Source organism: Mixophyes fleayi, chromosome 9, assembly GCF_038048845.1.
Source record: "Mixophyes fleayi isolate aMixFle1 chromosome 9, aMixFle1.hap1, whole genome shotgun sequence".
Classification (NCBI taxonomy): Eukaryota; Metazoa; Chordata; class Amphibia; order Anura; family Limnodynastidae; genus Mixophyes; species Mixophyes fleayi.
Window position 1 is genome coordinate 116339653 of NC_134410.1, and position 6000 is coordinate 116345652.

At 38.8% G+C, this 6000-nt stretch overlaps 1 protein-coding gene across 1 annotated transcript in view; it reads right to left on the reverse strand.

The window, feature by feature from the left end:
• ZER1 (zyg-11 related cell cycle regulator) overlaps nucleotides 1-5780 on the reverse strand; it is a 31184-nt gene extending 25404 nt beyond the window's left edge. The window contains exon 1 of the mRNA XM_075185146.1: nucleotides 5558-5780. The gene's annotated coding sequence lies outside the window, so the exon portion shown is untranslated. The remainder of the gene's footprint in view (nucleotides 1-5557) is intronic.
• Nucleotides 5781-6000: the final 220 nt, after the last annotated feature.

Consider the following 6000-nt stretch of genomic DNA (forward strand, 5'->3'; position numbering starts at 1 on the left):
CATTATTTGTGCAAATCCAATGCTTGGACCCTTATAATACCATGGGTATTCTTTTAACCATTAACATGCCATTCTGTCAGCAGGCTGGAATTTGTAATTCAACAAATTCCTGCCTATGTCTGGATTGCATATTAATCTTAAAATGAATGCAAAGTTAATGAAACAATCCTTGTTAGGACATAAAGTAACATTTACATGTATGTCTGAAACTATAGGGCACATCATTTTCAATTGCGCTCCTGGTAATATTTTGCTTTTACCAACCCTGCCTATTCTGAGTATGGTATTTGCAAGTACAAAGAGACAAAATGTTACCTAGCTTCATCTGTTTAAGGCGCACATTGTAGATGACAGGTCCCCTTCAAAGTGCACAAGTTGCGTACACAATAGAGGCACCATTTAATCAAAATGCAGCCAATCAATTTACTAGGAACCAGTGACATCACCGAGGTACTTTCTGATGGTGATGTCACAGTCTCTAGTGAATGGATAGGCTATATTCTCAAATATGGGACTCAGTCCACACAATAGTACACATGATAACAATATTCAGCCTCAAGATACTACATCCCTCTTCTTATAATTTGCATTATCTGAGGTTTGTTATGTTTTGTGATATTAGTTAGCCCCAAATAAAGAAACATTGGTTGCTGGGAGTCCCATGTATGGTCTCAGTCTGTCCCCCCTCCCCTTACACCACCCGTCTCCTCTTCTCCCTTATATTATAGGAAAATAGACCTCACACTTCTATGTATATACCAGTGGTTCAATATTTATTATTCCCGCACATTTCGGGCCTTTCATATGATCGTGCAGTTAGCCTGCCTAATTTTCGCTTTATATATATATATATATATATATATATGTTCTCCTGTGAAATAAATCGGGTTGCCATACAGCCATTGCCAGTCGTTTATAATGTCATCTATCCTGGCCTGTTTTGGCTCTTACTCTGCATGTATACTGTGATGGCATTCTATAAATAAAGTTATTAAAAAAAAAAATGGGAATCAGTCTAAAAGAAAAAATGTCCACTGTGTGTAGGCTTCAGCTGGAGCTTCATAAAGTCTTTATATCTCCATCTCTATACTAGAAACAACTAGCAGAGATTGCACTTTGTTTTACATGATTTATTTATTTTTCTGATTTGTAGCATGAGTCTCAATGGACCGTGTCTTGCTAAATGTCTTGGTGCTCGAGATTGGATGTTTGCATTGGCCTGTCATAATTGACAGCTGTAATAAAGGTCATAAACTGGTATTATATTCTTTCTGAGTCACTGGTAAAGCATGATCTGACTTTCCATTACGTGGCCTATTTTAAAAGAACATATCTTACAATCAAAGTGCTGGATTGTGGCTCACAAGATAACCTGTCTGATGAGTAATACGTAGATTCATCCACTGGTATAAAAATACAACTCTGGGCTAAACAATCCAGTTATATTAGGTGAATCTCATAAGGAGATGTGTTCTGACGACCATAATGCAAGTCAGGGAGAAGAACTTACATACTAGCTGAGGTTGTGAATGGTTTCTTGAATAAACAAATAGGCAAAAAGATTGAGACTAAATAATAATTAAATTATAATTGTATGAAACAATTAGACTCATTTAGGATCATTTGATTCATTCAGCTGTTAGACAGAATAATATTGTCCTGATCCAATTTTTAAATAGGACGCTATAGAAGAAAAGAACAGCAAAACTATAGCGCTTTTAAAGAACCCAGCAAATTATAAAAATGTTATAACACCCCACTGCCCCCAACTAAATAAACGACAATGGTCTAGTACAGTGGTTCCCAAACTGTGCTCCTAGGCTCCCTGGGGTGCCTTGGAGACCTCACAGGAGTGCCTCGGCCAGGGCCAGTGGTAAGCAAGGCGGTGGACTACTTGGTAATTATTTTGGCTTAGGGGTGCCTTGAAGATTTTTGGGAGAGCCTAAGGGTGCCTTGAACTGAAAAAGTTTGGAACCCACTGGTCTAGTACATTGAACCTCTTTGTTTGTGAGATACTTTTCCCCAGTAATTCAGTAACAGCCATATTCTATTGCTCTAGAAGGAGAGCAATGATTGGATGGTGCAACAAGTGTCCAATCAGCCTACTCGACACCAGAGCATTGAAACCATGAAAGCAGACTCCTACCATTCTGCTATTTGGGACGCGGTGTTGTTACACAATATTTGTTATATACAAATGTAGTTCGGATTTAAAGAAGAACTTCAACCAGAATGAAAATTGCTTTATTAAACCCCATCCCCCCCAATTAGGAGACCTGCAGGGAACCGGTGTCTGTGACCATCACCATTGGTGAGATATCCACACATCAAGGCCGGCTCCACAGGCAATACTGCCAAAGGTGACAGGGGATGTTTGAAGCACAAACAGTACGACACCTCAGCTCCCTTGTTGTATTAGGAGTTCTGAAAGGACAGCTGGAGCTACCCTATCAGTGTTCTCCACACATTAGGTGTCGGACTGCTCAAATTTCAAACTCCTCCTGGTGCCTCCGACAGAATTAACTGTTGAGCAGGTGTTGGTTTGTATGTTACAAATGGCAGAGATTCAAGACACCAGACCCCATGGTTCTGAAAGTTGGAAATAGGTGGGTAACACACTACGGCTTTGTTACTGGGTAGAAATCTTTAATTAAAAGGGGTGGGCCACAGACACACAGATAGGATGGGATGGAAGTTACTTTGCATCCATCTGGAGCACGTAACATACATATGTTAATGTTACATGGGGAACGTGGATGTGTAAATTAAGTCAGCGCATACTTATGTACAATAGTGCACATATTTCCTCAACTGATTATTTTTTTTAAAAAAAAATCCACCTACATATTGAAAATTAACCCAAATTAAAAGTAATATATCAATGATTTATTTAATCAGAACAGATAGTGGAAAATAGTAATTCTATATATACACACACATGCAGCTCACTAGAATCATAAACTGGATGTAGGGTTGTCGATTCCTATATAGGCGAGTTTGAAACCAACTGTTCCCACATTAGTTTTACAGGACTCTCATATTATTTCTCTGTGCTGATGGAGGACCCTGCTCTTCCTCTATCATTCTCCCAAGTCTGTGACCTCCATTCCCACCCTCACATCATGAAACTGCTGCTCTGTAACATGCATCTGTGTCATTACTAACATCATCACACAAGTGGACAGGTCCCACAAGATCAGAAGGCTAATCTCCTGAAATAGTCTGTGCTGCTGTGAACATTGTGATGAAATGACAGACTACAGGCTGTAATAACCGAGGATACATGGATGAGCAGGATATGAAGATTGATAACACACAGATGCCCAGACCTTAGTTAAATGCACGTCAATAATGGAATATACTGTAGCCATAAGCTTACATATAAAACAGAATGGACACATATTATATGATCAGAGCAAATCATTTCCAAATACAGGAAAATTAGTAAACAGTGCACAAAGCTCAGTTCCTCTTCAATAATTTATCTATTAAAGTTTTGTTTTTTGTTTTTTTTTTACTTTCCTTCCAACTATTTTGTAAATATTGCAGGAAAAATACACAAGACAAACTAAAGGAATTTGGGGTGATAATATTCGGCATAATGTACCCCCTTCTGTAAATTATAGATATATTACAGATTATCAAGGAATTGTGTTTCTACACAAGGCACGGAACACTGAGGGTGCCGATAGAATTCATAATTGTAATTGTTTACTATATGTTCTTTTGTAAAATTCCCAAGTTCTAATTTACAAAGAAAACCACAGAAGGGAAAAAATAAAGCAGCACAATGACACATAAATATATCAAATGAAACAACACACGCTGGCATATACATAAAATACACTGTCACATACATACACTGCTACAAACTCAAATTTCACAAAGAAGATATATTTATATATATAAAACTTTTTTTTATTACTTTTTACCTCTAATTTATATGCCTTGTTCCCAACCACATGCAGTTCAGTCCCCAGACATAAATGATAGCAGCCTTTTCTGCCAAGACGTCATAACAATGAACCGAAACAGAAACTATATATTGAGAATTTATTGCGAACTGATCTTTGCCCTGCGAGCAAACAAGGATCACAGTGTATATACAGGAGCAGAATAATTAAAGCGTCTCTTTCACCTTCATGGTGAATGCAACTATTCTTATGGTCACTATTTATATTAATGCAGCCTATCCAACCATAATAAACTGGCGTCACTGATGCATAAGACATAAGCACCTAGTTAATTGATAGATTATAAAGTGGTTTGTCATATAAAATGGTTGCCTTCACCTTACGCAGACAACAATGCTTCACAACTGCAAGTTGCTAGTTAAACTGAATAACTTATTTCATTAATCTCAAAGAAAATCTTCAAAGTAGAAATAAACCCTAGAAACAAAAATAAAAGTATTTTGTAGAAAAAGGTGATCAAAAACCCTGATGTGTTTGAACATCAAAAACAGTGGTTTACGCTGAAAAATAATAATTTGGAAGTTGTTCAGCGAGCACTGCCATATGTCTGGGAAAGACTCATAAGCCAAATCTGTGACCTTGATCATTAAACATCCTGTTCTTTTCAGTGCTGTGATAAACGCTGACTCCTTTAGCCGTTCACATTTCGCATGATGACAGTGAGAAAGCAAAAGCATTTCTATTACTGTATAATTTTCTCTGCTCCTAATATATAGACATTACAGTACCACCTGCCCTGTGAGCGATCAGCTTGGTGGTTCCCAGTCAACAAATTCTTAAGCTGGGTACACACTACAGAATTTTCCACCAACTTTTTATGCAGAGTGATTTTACATGTGACCGATGTTCCGATCGCTCGGTCCATGGACTGCATACACACTAGCCTTGTTTAGGACGATAAAGGGAAGAGCGGACGTCCCTTTAGCCACTTTTTACAGACATGTTGTCGTGAGCAATGACTGTAATTTCGTACTCACTGTTGTGGATCGGTCGGAAGTTTATACACACTACACAGCGGAAACGAGATTGGAACGAAAATATTAAACGGTACGACCAAGCAAATGAGGCGACAATCGTCCATTTGGGCAGACTTTCCACCATCGTGTCACTACACACACTGACCCGACTTTTGAACGAGCGGTCGTATGTCGGCTGTTTGAGCCGATTATTGGGATGAAAACCGTGTAGTGTGTACCCAGCTTAAGACTGTAACAGTGAAGCCAATCAGATTTAGATGCTTCTTGCAACGAAGATTAAAATAAGTGATTTTAAATCTTCAGTCATAGAATTGTGAGGAAAACAAAATGTATAAACACAGGAAAAGCAATCAACTTATAATAAATAACATATCTGTCTGGTTTAATGTAATAGCATTCTACACAATGAGTGGAAAACCTTATTTACGAGGTATTTAAAAAGTGAATTGTAAAACTGGGCATGTGTCAATGTACAGATTCATACAGCAACTACAATCTGCATCATTATATCAGATATTGACATACTATATAATCTGGTGGAAGGCAATGGAGAGCTGCATCAAGGTCCTTAATGTGTCATATATATATATATATCCATCCCCTTACCCGGGTGCCGTGGCTACCTCTCCCACCCCCGAGGCCCGGCCTCCTGGTCACCCCAGGGACTGCTGCAGGCTCCCGGCTCCGATCTACTCTTCTCAGGGTTGGAGCTCTCCGGGCCGTGCTCACAGCCGATCCTCCTCCTCCTCCTGCTCTCAGGGTATCATTCGGGCTCCGCTGTCAACAAATTCCGCCATCACTTCCGGTTTGCCCCCATAGCAACCGGACCGCTTGTGTTACATCAGGACGTCCCCCGGAAACTGCGACCCGGCATATGAGTTCTGCCTGGATACAGCACACTGCACAATGACAGGGATTATTAACTTCAATACATGGATTCAATACATTGGATGGCAGACTGTGATAATGAGTGCAGGGGACCATGTTTTTTTATATATATATATATATATATATATATATATATATATATATATTATATATATATATAT